This window comes from Petaurus breviceps, unplaced genomic scaffold, assembly GCF_028583685.1.
Source record: "Petaurus breviceps papuanus isolate PSGF00001 unplaced genomic scaffold, PetGlider_PUasm1.0 151, whole genome shotgun sequence".
NCBI lineage: Eukaryota > Metazoa > Chordata > Mammalia > Diprotodontia > Petauridae > Petaurus > Petaurus breviceps.
Genome location: NW_027185712.1, coordinates 3,313,229 through 3,332,050, shown reverse-complemented (window position 1 = coordinate 3,332,050; position 18,822 = coordinate 3,313,229). Strand labels below are relative to the sequence as shown.

General features: G+C 36.3%; 1 long non-coding RNA gene across 1 annotated transcript in view; it reads right to left on the bottom strand.

Moving 5' to 3' along the window:
* Positions 1-7,451: 7,451 nt before the first annotated feature.
* Positions 7,452-18,822, bottom strand: part of LOC138153524 (uncharacterized) — a 484,393-nt gene continuing 473,022 nt past the window's right edge. Inside the window, exon 4 of the long non-coding RNA XR_011166404.1 lies at positions 7,452-8,310. This is a non-coding gene — a long non-coding RNA (uncharacterized lncRNA). The remainder of the gene's footprint in view (positions 8,311-18,822) is intronic.

Genomic DNA, 18,822 nt, shown 5'->3' with positions numbered 1-18,822 from the left:
AGAGACTGATAATGCATGTCATACATCTTAAAACAATGCCAATGGGGCTATTTGTTTTCCTTGACTCTACATATTTATTATAAGGGTTTCGTTTTTTCCAATTATGAGGGACCAGGAACAAGAAGCAGAAAGTGCTTGCTAAAGGAAAAAAAGAAAGCATAAAAGGAAAAGTAAAGAAAGAAATCAAGACCACTTAAGCATTTTTTAAAAACACATAAAGAATAGAAGGCCAGAAGGAATTACAAACAAGAAGGATCACTTTGAAAGTTCCACATAGAAATTATTATGTACGTATACACATCTGCGTATATTGTAGAGAGAAAGCTATACATAATAGAAATTCATAGTTTGTGACACAATTATATTTAATTTTTGTACTATGTATATGAAAATGATTGTTTTATTTTGTTTTTTAAGTTTGGAATAAAAACAAATACAACTTTAAAAAAAAATCATTCAGGAAAGGAACTATCCATTCCAGCCAATGGAAAAACAGACAGACTCATCTCAGAGAAAAAAAAAAAAACATTGAGAATTATTTCCTTGTTTGTTTGTTTGTTTGTTTTTTCTCATCTGATGACTGAAGGTCTTTTCTAAAAGAAATAACAGAAAAAAATAAAAGGAAATAGAAAAAAATAAGAAGTAAAAGTCTCTGAGCTTGGAGCTAAAAGAACTTTATGAGGAAAATGCAGACACTCAGTCTGAGAACTCTAGCTGGACTCAGAAGCTGAAAACAAAACTTCATTCAAAGTACAACTGCATCTGGTAGAGAAGAGTACATGAGCATGAGACCAGCTGGCAGGTAGTCATTGATCAGAGACCAGGGAGCAGAACCAATATCACTAGAAGACAATGGAGGCCCATGCAATGACAGAGATGGGCATCGCACCTCTACATACACATCTCTAATCTGCCTTGGTTATAAATGTTCTCTACATGTGTGTACCCTATGTATGTATATTCACTATTGATGGTGCATGAATTTGGAAATGTTCTCTCTAACAGTATGTTAGACATATTCTGTATCTAGTTTTCTTACCATATTTCATTAAATTGTTTTGACTTTATTGTTTCCCCTTGCTGATTAGAAAAGGTAAGCACATTGGTTGGGACTCATGAGCTATGGTTTTCAGTGAAATTACTACCAAAGAGTACCTTGAACCTAAGGCTTCCTCGTCTAGGTAACCTACTAGGAGCATCACAGAGTGTCTTTAGGTGCTACTATCTCTTATGTTTCATTAATAAAGTTACAGTATTCATGGCTAGGGAAGATATATTCCAAATGTACTCTATGTTGATTAGGCTAACAAAGAGTATTGTCTTTCATTCAATGCCACCTTTTCTTTAATTAGGAAGGGTATTTTTAAGTTGGATACCATCCAGAGGAAAGGGCTTCTGAAAGGCCCTGAGATAATACCTTATGAGGAGGTAGTGGTCATATATAGCCTAGACAAGTGAAGATATCATGAAGATATAAAACATGTGCTCAAATAGTTGATGGACTGTGATGTGGTAGAGGAACAAGATTTGTTCTTAGTTGAGGAGGCAGAATTAGGCAATAAGAGGTGGGAGATGCAGAGAACCAGGTTTACTCCTAATGAAAGGAAAGGAAATAAAAGGGGAAAATATCTGACAATAAGAACTCTACAAAAATAGAATCAGTTGCCCTAGGGGGGAGTAGGTTCTCACTCACCTTGGGGAGAAGACTTAGATCACCCTTTATAAGGTCTGTCATTAAGGAGATTCTAATTCCAATAAGGAACTATACTAGATGGCTTCTGAGATCCCTTCCAACAATGATATTCTGCCTTTTTTTTCTTGCGGCAGTATGTATCTAATTCTATATTGACTCTGGAGTCAGATGACTCCTGAGGAGAAAGTGAGGCTGGTGACTTTGCACAGCCCTCCCTCACTTAAATCCAATTCACTTGCATGTCATGACACCACCACCCTGATGTCATGATCCTCTTCAAGAATGAAGGACAAACAACAACAGCACCATAATAATGAGGAAGCATTGTGTCCAATTCCACCAAGGTGAACACAGTAATTAGTCCCTCCCAGCTTTGCAGACTGCTCGACGACACAGCACTGTCTTCCCCTTAGCACAAAAATAATATTATATACATACATATGAATCCTTGGTTCCACTTTGATTTAGGGATAACAAAAGAATACATGTTCCATGGCTGATTAGTCCCATATAAAGAAGAAATAGGGCTGCCTTCCTTCCCTCTTCCACCCCTCTAATATGTTCCAATTCTGTTCTCTAGGGGTCAGTCCCTTGACTGACTCCTGTTCCCACTCATTGATACATGGTACCATTTCTGTGAACAGAGGGAGAGCATCAATATTATTGTATATAATTGTTTAATTCCCTCCTGGAATGCTATTTCTAAATTTTTCTCCTGCCTCTGATGTTTACTCCTTGTGTGACCTTGGTCAAGTGACTTGCCCAAGTGACTTAACCTCCCTGAGTCTCAGTTTATGTGTATAATGAGATCAGATTAAATGTCATTTTAGATTCCTTCCAACTCTACATCTATAATCCTGTGAGTACTACTTTTTCTTTCTTGAAAGTTCCAACCTTCCAAATGCTGAAAAAAAGAGATGTTTCTTCTTATTCTCAGATTACTTTTTTTTAATCTTTTTTTATTAATTTGTTTGTTTTCTTTTAGTTTACAGGATTCAATTCCACAATTCCTTGAGTTTCACATTTTGTTCCCCTCCCTCCCCTCCCCCCATGGTGGCTTATAGTCAAGTATAGGATCTGTAAATACTTTCACATTTTACATTAGTCAGGTTATAAGGACAGATTGTACCAGCTGGAATGAAAAATGGTAAAGAAGACATAAAACCAAATAAGAGAAGGAAAAAGATCAGGCATTTTGCTTCCACCTGGATTTTGAATTCAAATCTTCTATGACTGGTAAGTTAGGAAGTGACCTATGGAGAAATCTCTGTTCAACTTCAAGCAGTTTTTTGGTGCCATTCCAATCACACTATATGGGTGAACTTTGCCTGTCATGTAAGATTCATCTAGCCTGGCCTAAACTATTATTTTGTTTCTAATTCCAAGAAGTGGTATCCCTAGTAAGGATATGAATGTAACTTATATGTTGCTGCACTTTATTTAGCAAACCAATTCAAAGTATGTACCATGTTGTGGATAAATCACAAAGGCTTTTAATGCAAACTGTATGCTATTAATTCCTTGAAAGAAAAATAGGCTGGTTCTACCCTCTGAATACAACTGCTCTCCTAAATAAATGTAACATTAGCATATATCATTCCATCTCCCTACTTCTACTGAACATAGGCAGAACTCCTCTTAAATGACATTCAAGGCCTTCTATAATTTGAAACTGGTCTACCTTCCTAACCACTTTCTGTTGTTCCACATAGCCCCAATAAGACTCCAATCGAACTGGTCTTACTGTTTCCTTAAGAGGTCTTCCTCTTTCCTGCTTCTACCTTTTTTTTTCTGGGTGTCCTCACCACCCAGAATGTCTTCTCTTTTCCTCTCTACCTCTCCAAACCATCTCTTTATTCAAAACACAGCTGAGTTCCCAAGTCAACAATTATCTCTGACTCCCTCTGAATTCTGCATTATTCATTCATATACCACTTACTACCCATTGTTGCTTTGTGTGGTTTAACTGATGCAAGGCTTCCATCTGCAACTGAATGAAAATTTTTGGATGATGGGCCCAATTCTGTTACTTCTTTCTAACCTACACACAGCCTAGAATCCCAGTAGGCATACCATAAACACTAAACGAACACTCAATAAACACAAGTTGAATGAATATGAAACGAACATGAGTGCCAAATCCTGTTTATGACACCTTTTGGTGTACACCTGACCCAATTCTCATCAATGAACAACAAGAATATAGCAGTAATAATAATAGATATTTTGCTGCTTCTAAACATTTTCTCCCTTCAGTGATTAGTATCTGGATCCTTCTCCTTTTATTGTGGTACAAATCAGTGGCACAAGCACACACAAATGAGTCATTGGCTTTCCTTCCAGGAGACATTTCTTCCACTCCCCATGTGCTCCATGTCTTCTTTGCTTTGAAGCTTTCTTTCCTAGCAGAGAGGTTTTCATTGTTGCTTCACAAAACCTTACCCTACTTTTCATTCTTTGACCAGAAAAGTTTAATGTTCCTGTTGGGATATACTCCCTATATTACATCACATATATTTTGGTTCTGAATAAACCCTCCTACTAGCATGTTGACAGAATTCAACCAGTCAAACCTTTCCAAACCTCCATTCAGCAAGTCATCTCATGATTTTCAAAATTATCTTCATACGTGATTGAGGGCACACCCATAACCATATGTGCAAGCACACACATGCATTTAATTTGGGTAATTTATGGATGAAAAACATATTTACAGAATGAATAAAATTATGAAAATAATTGAGCTACATCCTCCATGGAATTTAAAGCATAATACCACAAATTCTGGATTTTTATATTAATCCAATAAGTATTTAAGCAACAACTATGTGTAAGGAACTGTGCTAAATGTTAAAGATAGAAATATGTGTGAGATAGTCTCCACTTTGTCACTAAAGATTAGGTTACCCAGGAGGTAAACTAATCTTTAGGAACAATACCTTTTGTTGTTGTTCAGTCATTTTCAGTCATGTCCAACTCTTTATGACCCCATTTGAAATTTTCTTTGCAAAGATACTGGAGTGACTTTCCATTTCCTTCTCCTGCCCATTTCACAGATGAGGAAACTAAGGCAAACAAATATAAGTAATTTGCTCAGGGTCACACAGCTAGAGTCTGATGCCAGATCTGAGTTCAGGAAGATGAGTCTTTCTGACTCCAGGCCTTGAATTCTCTCTACTACTGCACCACGAAGCCACTAGGGTGGATACCTGAAGGGGATAATTGAACATATGTTGTATGTCCTTTGGAAAATCACTTCCTCAATCTATATCTTGATTTCCTCATTTGTAAATTTCCATGGTTGTGCTAAATACTCTCTAAGGTCTCTTAAAGGTCTATACACCATGATCCTATGGTTTGTTTTACTATCTCTAATCATAATATCTAATCCCTCCATAGAAGACCCAATTGAACACCTCATTGTAACATGAAAGTGATGGACTAATCAAACTTGCTGGTCTCTCTTTACTTCTGGTGATTCTTGCAGGGACAAATGTTACCACTCTAAGGAATCTAGAAAACACTGCAAGTTGTTATCACATCTTACTCAAGAACTTGAAGACTTTAGGAGTACATGTGGCATTTTCATCATCATTACTGACTAAAGGTGGGATCTGAAAAGTAATGGAATGATTAAGATGATATATTCTGGGAATGTGATATAGATTTCAGGGTCACAGTATAAAATATAAGAATGCCAGACTCTTGGTCAGGGATGGAGTCTGCCTAATGAAAGAAGGTAATTATTTTTTCTTGGAGACTTGACAACCTCATTAAGAAATTTAAAATGGGGGTGAAGGGGGAAAAAAATCTTCATATATAAGTGGCAAGCCAGATAGCACTGAGAATAATAGGTACAGCGCACAAGGGCCATATGAATGAATGAAGCATTTATTAATCAATTATTATATGTCAAATATTGTGTTAAAAACAAAAAATATCCAGCAATTAAAACCATTGACTCATGTGCATATACACAACACAAAAATGAAAACTTTATTCAGTAAGGAAAATTTGACTGTTGATCTTATGGGATAAGACTTGTAACTGCAATATGGCTATTGAAGGATATAACATACAACAAGATTAGAAAAGATCACAGTGCTCATGGAATTTAGACTATGATGGAACTTTAGAAATGATCTAATAAAATCACAGTATTTAAAAAATGAGAAGAGTGAGGCTCAGAGAGATTGAATGTATCGCCAAAGATCATGTAGCTAAAAAAACAGGTGAGCCAGGATTTGAACTGAGATCCTCTAAATCCAAAGCAAATTTCCATTTTATTGGCATTATAAATTAAGAAGTCATACTTCTTTGAGGAAATTGAGGAACTGGAGTAAAGGAAATAGTGCAGAAATTATTTGGAAAAGCAATGGAGGCAGAAACAAAAATATATTATGATGGCAGAATAACACCTTGTACTTATAATACTTCACAAGAACAATGGGCTCAATCTAAATAAATCAATAAAAATAAACTTATTAAAGATAATTGTGAAGCTCTATACTTGAGTTAAAAAATAATCAACAGTACAAGTACAGGTTGGAGACATATGGCAGAATAGCTCATGTGGAAAGGATCTGAGGGTTTTAGTAAACTTCCAAGTTTAACAGAAATCCTCAGTAGATAAAATCAACACCAAAAACAAACACAACCATAGGCAGCATTCCAAGAGGCTTACTGACTAGGACAGAGATAGACCTTCTGCATGTCACCCTGGTCAGGCTATATCTGGAGTATCACTTTCCATTCTCAGGCTCATATTTCAGTAAAGATAGGGACAAACTTGAGCACATATAAGAGGAGCATGACCAAGATGAAGAAAGCATAGGATACCATATCATACAGAGATTAATAAAAAGGAAAAATGGACATTTAACCTGAAAAAGAGAAAACTCAAAGGTGGATATGGGAATAGAGACAGGGAGGAAAGTATCTTTAAGATAGTAAAGGGCTATCATCAAGGGTGTGGTAGTAAACATGTCTCCAAAAGAAAAAGGATCCAGGATGTAATTCTAAGTTTAATCTGCATCAATACCATTTTCTTCATCGATTTTTTAGTTAGAGACAATCAACAAAACAATAAATCAGGCCCTGTTTTGTAGCATTTGGAATTCCCAATGTATAAATTCTCACATTGAAAATTTAACAATAGGTTCTTATGAGTCAGTTCAAGTTGGTTAGAGCTGACTTACCATTTTTTTTCTTTTTAAGTTAAACCTTCCCATCAGTTTGAGCTAACCAGATATATTCAAAAGTGATCACCAAGAGACAGTACAGATTTGATAAGAATGTGTCATTTCCTACTAATTTGTTTCCTTTTTTAATTGTTTAAATTTTATCTTTTTTCTTTATATCACCTTCATTTGCAGATATATTTTTCTTTTATACACTATGCAGAAAGCTACCCTTTGTAATAAGGGTAAATAAAGAGAAAATTTAACCAATACATCAATCAAGACTCACAGTACTTGCAATATCTCATACCCACAGTTCCCATAGTCCCTCACCTCTGCAAAGAGAAGAGATATTTATATTTTCATCAGTTCTTGGGAGTAAATTTGATTTTATAGTTATTTAGTGTTCAAGTTTGTGTTCATTTTTTGAAATTTCTCTGTGTGTGTGTGAGAAATGGCTAATGAACTGATACAATTAGGAGATGGTAGACATAACATCTAGATTTCAATTTTTTTTTTTTTTTGCCTTTTGGAGGGCAATTGGGGTTGAGTAACTTGCCCAAGGTTACACAGCTAGTTTGTGTGTGTGTGTGTGTGTGTGTGTGTGTGTGTGTGTGTGTCTGTGGGTGTGTGTGTGGGGGGGTGTGGGGGTGGGTGTTAAGTGTCTGAGGCCGGAACTGAACTCGGGTCCTCTTGACTCTGGGGCTGGCACTTTACTCGCTGTGCCACCTAGCCGCCCTAGATTTCAATTTTTGACAAAGCATATCACCTATTCTTATAAACAAAGTAAAAAGATGAGAGAATGTGTGGATATGAGTCTAGTTGAATCATCAAACTGAAAGAGTAATTATTAACAGGTTGATGTTGACTTGTAGACTTCCAGTTGCTTCCCTGTCCAATCAGTCCCCCCATACAACTACCAATTAGATACTCCTCAAGTCTGACTAGAGCTTAGTGAATGAATGAATGGATGAGTGAATGAATAAATGGTTCTCTAGTACAGTAAGCCATTGGTCTCTCCTTGTCCCTGTTCTATTCAATGACTTAAAGTATGGTCAAAAAGTCATGGAATTGCAGGTGATAAAAAGGTGGCAAGAATGGCTAAAACAGGCAACAAATAGGATTAAAAAAAGTTTGAGCAGGTTGCAATGATGATCTGAATAGGTATGATAAAATTTCATGTGAATAAATGTGAAATTCTACACTTGGATTCAAATAATCAACTTCTTCAATTTCACGAAGAGAAGATGAGGGAGGTGTGGTCATTTACCAGTTCATATAAAAGAGATTTGAGGAGATGGAGACTGAATGATTCTGTTCCTTCAATCCTTATGGATTTGTGGTTCCTGTGTGATTTGTTCACAGGTAGACATCCATGACCTTGGTCTGTAAAGACAATGGTATGATATGCCAGGGACTATGCAGCTCCTTATCGACCTAAAATAAAGAACAAATGGATTTCTGATTCCTCATTGAGCACAGCTCCAAAGAAAATTCATTCTTGCAACATCAACTATAAATCTGGTACTCTGTTACAATAAATAATAACCACTTGAATAATAATAGTGAGCCTGCCTGGAGAAATGAACAAGAGAATTAATGGGGCAGGGCTAAGGCATAAGTCCTAGTTAGCTTTCTCTTTAAATGGAGAATGGAAAGAGGCATTTTCCACCTTTCACTAAAAGTTGTATTCAGTGTTTTACAAACTTCTCCAGTTCATGACATGCCTGTGAACCTCTCAGGCTTCACTGACTCCCTCTCCCATGACACCTTTCTCTCTCCATTCAGTCTCTAATTATGTACATAATTAGATGGATGAACTTAAGTGGGGACATTGGATGGGAGGGAACCATGGCCCTCAGTCTAGGTCCATCTCTCATAAAGTGTCATGTCAGGAATTATTACTTCCTTGATTTACCCACTTATGAAAAAATAGCAGGATGATAGCCAATCCTTCCCTCTTTCACTTTAAGCATTACATATTCCATAGCTGACAAAAAGTGAAGATATATTGTCTCTTCTGGCCAGGCCAGACTACATCTGAATTGTCCCAGCAGGGTGCTGCCCAAGGGACATGTTTACCTAATAAAAGTCTTCCCAATGAGTCATATAATTAATTCAGTGTCATAATCTTTCTAATTTTATCCAGATTTTTGTCCTTCATCTTCTCATCAGGATTAATAAAGATGAAGTTCCTGGCCTATGAATCTCTGTGGAAATGTATGTATTCTATGCTCTAGGCCTCTCATTTTGCTTAGGTTCTGAACCCTGAAATCCCCAGATTGTCCAGAGGAAATCTGGATAAGGAGGCACAAAGCCTGGAGAAAGAATACTCTTTGGTCCAGACTGATGCCTGACCAGGCCTGTTACTAGCTCTGAAATCCTACCTCTGGCATCCCTTATGATAAGTTGCAAGATTCCCAGGTGTTGACCCTTTTGCATTAAAGGATTCATTTCTGGGTAGGCTTGAATTTTCGTTTTATCTCACAAAAGGTTGGCAATTGAGGTCAACCTACAGCTAGGTACTTTATGACCTTTTAATATAATATAAAGAACACTGGTCTGGGAGTCGAAAGATGTAGGCTCTAATCCCAGCTTGTAGTGAATTTGCTGTATGACTTTAGGTAAGTCAAGTGCTTTCTTTGGGATTCAGTTTCCTTACCTGTGGAGGAAGAGTTGAACTTGGCTAGATAATTACCATGGTCCCTTCCAGCTCTGGTGACTTAGCAACTGCTCAGCATTTCAGTTTCTTCAGAAAAGACCCACCCAGACTATTATGGGAGCCTATATTCACATTTTCATGGCAGAGACTGCAACGGAAACAGCTGTGCTTAAACATCAACTTCACACTGTGTTCTGCTTTGTTCCCTGAAGAATTAAACTTTTCTCTCTGAGTTTTCCATTCAGGAAATTGGTGATGATTACTTTTTTCCTGCTCAAAACAGCCCAGGATTTCATAATCCAGTGCAATGCTTTCTAGGTTTCTGCTGGTGATATCATTTGTCCCCATGTGAATCAATAGGTATGGGAAATAGTCATCAGATATGATGGGTTTTAGGAGGCATTTTCTCAAGCTCAGTATATCCATCCTTGTAACAGAACAGACATCTCTTGTAGTTCATGTCAAACCAACAAATATTTGCCTTGGAACCTGACAGCCTGGAGTCACCAATCACCATGACTTCCTTCTTCCTGTAAGCAGTGCTAGATTACTTGTTTCCTAGGGACACTTTCAGATCTACATTGGAACACAAAATGCTTCTTTCTCCAGAGATTCAAGCCCTATACTTTATAATAAAAATATTATATCTCTTATGCACATTCAAAGGTTCAATACCCCTTTGTCTCTTCCAACTCTGTGTCACACTCCTCTATTCTTCAAGCTCCTCACAAGAGTAAAGGTTCCATTCTTGATCTTTAGTTTCTTTCCCATCCTTCTTTTTCCTTTGAAGAACTTCTTTCATTAATTTTTTTTCAGGAACAGAGAAGCATTCCTAGGGGAGGGGAGGTAGAAGGGGGAGAATCCCAAGCTGAAAATACAATAGAATTGAATTTTTTAAAAAGTACTATCAAGCAAAAAGACTACAAGTTCCCACCAGAGTTCAGTCCAAGATTACACCAAACAATGGAGTCCATGGAAAAATAAAACAGAGAAAGAATAGTATTCCTGAAAATGGAATCTTAATTTATTACAGGTATCAAACTATGATCAAAAGTAGGTGCAGGGATACAAATGGATATGCTGTATTCAGCTCAAACATGCTTTCAAGAGCTGTTAAATTTTTAGTGAGAGCATTTAAACCTCAGAAATCAACAAATGATATAAATCAGGAATTAACGTATTATTTTGTTGATCATCTAGAATTAAGAAAGTGATAGAGAAAATGTTAATAATGCAGATTAAACTTTAGTCTGTCATTAGTACATTTTTGTTCAAAGATCAGGTTATTAAATATCTACGAGCACATCCTTGGATGCAAATAACCAGACAACAATATCATCAACTTTGTTAGAAAAAAGCCTGCTCTGCTCACCACTAAAACAGTCAAACTGCAGTCTGGCCACTGCAGTATGGACATGCTGAACTAGTCCCTGCCAATATCACAGTTTTGCCATGGGTTATCCTATAACAGGGATAGTAGGATGGATATTATGATGTTGATATGAAATTTTCTTTTAAAAATTGTTCATGTCTTTCTCCTTTACATAGCTGGCATTTCCCATTATATGCCTTCTATCTCTTAGAGCGTAATCTCTTGCAACAGAATAAGAAAGACCATAAACCAACAATTCAACAAAACTCGCTGTGTAAAAGAAATCTTACATTATATTCCATATTCCATACCCATAGTCCTGCACCCCATGGTGTGGCAATGAATTTTTAAATATCTTCTTCAGGAGCAAGTTTGGTCATTATACTTTTGCAGCATTCAGTTTGACTCATTTTTCTATTGTGCTTTCTAGGTTGTACTTTGTTGTTTTCCTGGTCTTGCTTATTTTACTTTGCATCAACTCATGTGTCTTCCCATGCTTCTCTGTATTCAATATGTCAATCATTCCTTTCAGAACAGTAACTTTTCATAATATCCATGCATCACTATCTGTTTAACCATTGTCCAGTGGAAAGGCATCTGCTTTGTTTCCAGCTCTTTGCCATCTCAAAAAGAGTTCCTATAAATATCTTAGTATATATGAGCCATTTGACTTTTGTCCTTGATTTCTCTTTAACAGAAAAAGGGACTTTTCTAAACACCTCAAATTACATTATATTAAGCTAATCTAATGTTTAAGGCAAGTATTCATAATAGGAAAAAACAAATAATTTTCTAGTTGCAAAGATAATAATAATAGTTACCATTTATATAGTGCCTATAATGGGTCAGGCACTATATGAAGTACTTTAAAAATACTTCATTTAATCCCCACAACAACCCTGAAGTTGGTAGTGTTATTATTCCTCAATTTAAAGTTGAGGAAAATGAGGTAAATAGAGGTTAAGTGACTGCCCAAGGTCACACAATTAGTAAGTGTCTGGGCCTGGATTTTAACTTAGATCTTCCTAAATCCAGGACCAATTCTCTATTCATTACACCACCTAGTTGCCTAGATCAGTTATGATGGCAATAATTATAACAATAAAGCTTCAATATTTCAATGGTATGATTTTATCAGAGTGGATGTTTCAAATGGCACAGCTTGTAGCCTCTTGATGTGTTATTTTTTACATCAATGAATTAACAAGCCTCTAGTAAGGAATTACTTTATGTCTGACACTATGCTAAATTCTAGGAACAAAGACAAAGTAAAAACAATCCCTACTGTCAAAGGAATGTATCATTTCTATTAGAAGCACCTACATGATATAGCAGATAGAGCACTGGGCAAGGAGTTAAGAAGAGTTAATTTTATATCTTTCCTCAGACACTTCCTATCTGTGTGATGCTGGGCAAGAGGGTAACATCTCTGGGTCTGTGTTTCTTCAGTCCTAAGATGACAGCCTGCAAAATCCCTTACAATTCTAAATCTATGATATTATGATCCTAAGAGAGGAACCAATATGTATATAAATCCACATGCACGCAAGGAAAATGCAGAGAAGATGGGAAGGCACTAGCAGCAGGGGAGACTAAGAAAGACTTTCTGTAGAAGGTAGCCTTAGAGATATAGCTCAAAGGAAGCCAGGCATTCTGAAAGGCAAAATTCAAGGGGAAAGGCATTATAGCCTGGGAGACATCTGATAGAAAGACACAGAAATGGGAGATCATGATTACATTGGTATGGCATTTAAATTTTCAAAGCAATTTCCTATGTTTGATCCTTATAAATATCTTGTAAGGCAGGCAGGAAAGAAAAGCTATCGTCACCCCAATTTTACATAGGATATAAAGAGACTGAAGCCCCAAAAGTGTCTTGTCCAGAATTACATGAGTAGGTATCAGTGAAGCTTGTACTAGGATCCAGGATTCTGCCCATTATGCCTTCTGGATACCTAGGGACTCAACTCCAATCATCTTATTGGGCTGTAGTGAACAGAGTAATCAGAAGACTTGTGTTTAAGTGCAAACTCCAACATTTTTTGACTGTATGACTTTAAGTAAGCCACAACCTCTCTGAGCTCCATTTTGTTTAATTATAAATAGGATATGAATCAGAAGATCACTACAGGACCTTCTAGCTCAAATCTTCCACGATTTGATATTCTCCCAAACTTCTTTTTTCACTTTCAATGCTCTACTTAGCCCACTAAAATGCCTGCAAAACCTACTGATGAAACAGTTAGACACAGGGCTTCCTAAATATAAAGCTCCATTATATACTCATTGAACACATACTATATTCATGGCAGTATGTTAAACACTAAGACTTGGACTAAGGAGGAGATGAGTGCAAATCCTGTCTCAGATTCTTGCTAGCTATGTGATCCTAGGGAAATGAATTATCTGAGCATTAGCTTCCTAATCTGTAAAACTAGGAGTTAGGATGACCTCCAAGGTCACTTCTAACTCTCAATCTGTGATCCTCTAATTTAAAGGCATAATCTCAGCCTTCCAGGATTATATAATCTTACAGGGAAAATAAGACATTATATACAAATAATTAATATACATGCTAACATATAAATATAAAATGAAGCACAAAGTATTATGAATTTAGATGACAAAGACTAAATAATGCCAACTTGATTTGCATTTCATTCAACAAGTATCTATTGAGTGTCAATTATACATGATTTATACTAAGTGCTAAAATATATATATAATATTATACATGTATATGTGTATGCTATATTAATTATATTGATGTATTATATACACATACATGTGTACATATATGTATGCATATATACATTTGTATTTGTGTATATGTATGTATGACATGGCCCCAGTCCTCAAGTAGCTTTCACTCTATTTGGAAACATATGACAGCTATATATTAAAGAGAGGACAAAAAAAGATGGAGATATTCAAATGCTTGATTGTATGACCCAAGGACTATACAAATGCAGAAGGAAAAAAAAAAAAGATGATTCCAATAGCTTCCTTTGGAGTGGAAGCCTTTATGACTCTCCCCAGGGAGAAAAAATTTGACAGTCGAGAAATACATGTGGATTGAGTAGGAAGTAGACTAATGTTCTGAAACACATTTTGGCTTGAATTTCTTGTTTCCTTTTTGCTGTATCTAATTCCTTATTTCCTCTATTCCTGCTGCATACCTTAGGGACTTCTAGCAGCCAGGCTAGCAGGCCCGTCTGGAAGAACTATTCTTATAGTAGGGAAATATATTTCTAATTCATACTAATTATGAAGGAAATTAGCCTCCATTAATAACAAGTCCCTGAATTATAAACTGTGAAGAAATGGTGCTTCATTACCTTCCAATACACACAGCACCACAACTGAGTAGCTAACAAAATAGGCCAGATAAAGACTACCTTAAATTATCCGTGCCTTTCCGTGCTATCTATGCCATCCCATGTATACCCCCCAAAGTACAGGAATGTCTCAGGACCTCACTGCTAAGGCATTATGTCTATGTTAGTTCTTGGTTCACTGTAGTCCAGCTTCAAGAAAACTGTCAATCAAAAAAAGAAAACAAGAGTCAAGATAAGATTACTAGGGATAGAGAGAGGAAGCAAGAATAATAAATTGGAAGGTCAGAATGGGGCCCAATATGCAGTCATATCAGTAGCATGGGTAGGAAGGCAGGAAAGGTAGTCAATAATCACTTATTTACTATGTGCCAGGTACCATGCTAAGTACTAGGGATATATGTATGAGTAAAGAGAACTAAAGCCTATAACTTCAAGGATTTTATATTCCAAGGAGGAAAACAACATATAAAAGAGAGCAGAAAATGGGTCAAGTCAGGACAGTGAAATCTAGAGGGCCAGAAGGGCAGCTAGGATGGGAGCATAGCTGACAAAGTAATGAAGCATAACCAGTCTAGCCTCTTCTCCAAATGGAATCTCTGGAAGGAAATCCTCAGTGGGTAAAAGCGACCAGCATGGTAGAGGAATGAAGTTCTAGGGTGAAGGAGGAATAATGTCAAAGAATGAAGAGTCAGAAGCACAGCTGGGAAGAGAATGAGATGACCCCAGGCAAGGACTATCACACATCAGTGACCAACTCAACACTAAATAGGGTACCATAGCTTTGGTCACTAGGTAAAGTTGGTAGCAGCTAACCTGATCCTGGTCAGCAAAAATAATCTGGTATTGGGATTGTTCTATGCTTCCCCATGGCATTTGAGAATATAAAATAAGAAGAATAACCCAGTTTATACTTACAAACCCATTTTATACTTATAAACTCTCTAGGATTCTTAGGGGGCCAATGACTTTCCATCCTCCAACTCCACCTCTCCATTTGGGACAACCCAGATTTATTATCTATGAGTGCTGTGGAATTATCCAATCAAAAATCAGCTCAGTACCTGTTTCCACTCTCACCCCTTCCAAAATCTGCCTCCCCTTTGAAAAAGATTTATTTTTATGAGCCCTAGTCACATGAAGTCAAACATGCATATATACTGTATGCAGTTTGGTGTTAGCATAGCAACAATAGAATCAATGACTAAAACATAACAACAAAAGCAATGAATAATTAAACACATATTAAGTCACATACCTTCTGCTCTTTAAGACCCCAGAAGTATTCTGACATAGAATGTATTTGAACTCAGTAGTCCTAGAAAACGTACCTTGAGTCCTCTTTTGAGAGTGCAAAAGTATATGAACAGTACGTTTTCTTAAGTATTTTCAAATCAATCTTTCCAGAGGGTTAGTCTTTATAAAAAATGCAGAGACTCTGGATTTGGGGTCTTAATTCTGTTCAGGGCAAAGAGTTTGGCATCTGGTGCAAATTCAAACTTAAGATTCTTGCATTTCCTGATCTTTATCCTATTTCTTGCAGGTATTTCTAATTATTTCTGAACACAGATAGTCCATCATAGATCAGGGTGATAGAGCAGTGCCTACTAGTGTCCTTCCCTGAACCTGACTGTCCAGGCCTTTTCAGCTACTGTCTCTCACTTTCTGTCCCACTCTCCACCCTCTAGGCATCTTAGTGGAAGGAGGATCATTATATAGTAAAAGAGAAAAATCACCACAAGATAGGATAGTATTTGGAGGCCTTAAGAGTCAATTTGGAGCTTGTAGGGTCTTATCTGCTACCTGTGTTTCCCAAAAGATTCTGGGACTTAAGTGCCTCCTTTAGATGTAGATTATTGGTTTGACTTAATTCAGGGCTTCACCCAACATGGTATCTGTTCTGTTCATAATATGATGAGACTCTTTCACATTCATATTATTGCACTTTATTATGCCTCTTCTCATAGATAGTTGATGGACTGTTTCCTGTTAATATTCGCCTCACGTGACTAAAACCTGACTCAAGGAATGATAGAATTAAGAGATTTTTTTTTACATTCCTCAGATAAGAAGCCAAAAGGGAGCTTGAGCTTCCTAAAATGATTTAGTTATTTGTAGAAGATTTCTCACAGACTCTGTAAGCATGTAAATCTCTCCTTTCTGTCAGCCCACTGTGAATCCTCTAAATGTAGTTTAATCTGTGGCTAGACTTAGTTCCTCTATAGTCTATTTAACTAGGCTTGTTTCCTTAGGATATGTATGAGATTGTGATTCTGTTTAACTAAGTTTGTTCAACTTTTATGACACTGAAGGAAGTATGGGATTATGAACCCATAGGTTGTTGTCATTTTTTTTAACTTTTATAGCCTAAGAGAATGTATGAGATTACAATATGTGAAAGAATTTATTTGTCTCTTTGATGTAATTTCTCTATAAAAGCTTGTCAGAAACTACAATCTGGGTTTGGGGTTATTTTTCTACCCCTTGAACCTATGTTTAAGCATAATAAAACCTAGTTTTTTTCCCACAATTTCTATGTTGTGGTCGATTTATTTCAGCAGCCATAATATACCGCACAAACCCAAAGAGGAGAGATTTCTCACATAATAAGATCATAGAATTTTTGGGATGGAGGGGAACTTAGAAATTAATCAGTCCATACTTCCTATTTTCAGTTGAGAAAAACCAAAAAAGGTTAATTGACTTGTCCACAGTCACAGTCTAGTAAGCAGTTTCATCAGCTCTACTTCTATATATTAAGGTTCTTATCAATATATACAATTAATTAGAACAACCTGAAATCTAAACCTTGCTTATAACAAGACATTAATGAAAATTTTTTAAACACTAGCTTTGAGTGGCCAAAATACTCTTCATTATATACAAATAATGACAGATAACATGTTTTAAAATATATTTTTTTCTCTTCCTCAGGCAAAACATTGGTTGCTGTGTTATTGTTTATACTATTATTAATTTAGCAAATATTTTTCTCAAGCATTGAGCAAAGACAGACATGTCCAAATTATGACAAATTCTCTATTCATAAAATCCAATCAAGGGTTATTTTTTTTCATGTTTCCATAGTAGCCAAAACCAGGGACAAGGCAAAAGCTTATAAATACAACTTAATTATCTCCAAAAATCCCACATTTAGTGGATCCAAATGGGACAAGATTAGTCAAACATCACAGTGGGCAGAGTTCTTGAATAAAGGTCTTATAGAAGGGTTAAAATAAGAGGCTGAGATAAAGGACTTGAATGAAAGAATGGATGGATGGATTCCACTAAGTAAAAGATGCATTTCTACACCAGACCAAAGTCCTTTCCAGATACTCCCCAACTTTCCCTACCACAACCAATTCCTTTTTAATTAATTGTTCTCTTATTCAACAACTTTATTTTAATTACATATTGTGTGCAGAGCTTACTGGTAAATGTTGAAGGAGATTCAAAGTTGATAGAAAACTATGTCCTTCCCTGGCCTCATGGAAATTCAGACCTTATTCATCAGAATTAGGTAACTCACCTGAGCTAATTTTTATGCCACTATCATTCTATCATTCCTTGAGTCAGATTTTAGTCATGAGGCTAATATTAACAGGAAACAATCCATCAAATACCTGTGAGAAGAGGCATAATAAAGTGTAATATTCCATTCAAATTCTTGGAATGGTAATTTTAGCACAGTTTGGCTCCCAGGCTAGTGGAGCGACAAAACATAAACACAGATTAGTAATAATATGTAATATTAATGTTATCGATTCACCAAAGGGGTGAATTCTGTGAAGTTAAAGTTTCAAACCTTTCTGCTTGACATCTAAAGTTCTTGAAAACCTTATTCTAACCTAGTTCCTTAGCTGTCTTATTATATATTACTACCTACCACACACTTTAGGCTATAGGCAAACTGGTCTTTGAGGTCCTTGTTATATACAACATTCTATTTCCCTCCTTTTTGTATTTGCACAGGATTTCCCCCATGCCTGAAATGCCATCAGTTAATCAATCAACAAGCATTTATTAAGTATCTTATTGTGTCAGACACTGTGCTAGACCCTGAGGTTTCAAAATAAAGAATAAAACAATCCCTACTCTCAAGGAGTTTACATTCAAAATCCCTCTTCACCTCCACCCCTTAAAATTCCTACCTTCCTTAAAAGCTTAACTCAGATGATACCTCCTAGACCAGACCTCTCCTCACCCCCAAACTACTAGTGATACATTCACAAAATACCTTGTATTTACTTTGTGGACATTAGATTATACTCATTTGTGTACATGTTATTTCCCCCAAGAGTATAAATTCTTTGAGGGCAGGGACTATTTCTTTATTTGCCTTTATATCCCTAGGTCCTAGAATATTGCATGGCACAGGGTAGATGTTTAATAACTGCTTTTGATTCTCTGTCTTATTAGAAAGATTTGGCCATTATTGGGAAAGAAATAACCTAGAGGATATAGGTCTCTAGGCATTATGTATTTTTAAAATGAGTAAATGAACTCAGATGCACTCTTTGAAAAGCATCTAAGAGATTGGGGATGAAGGTTAGAGGCAAGGATTGGTATGCAATATTTAA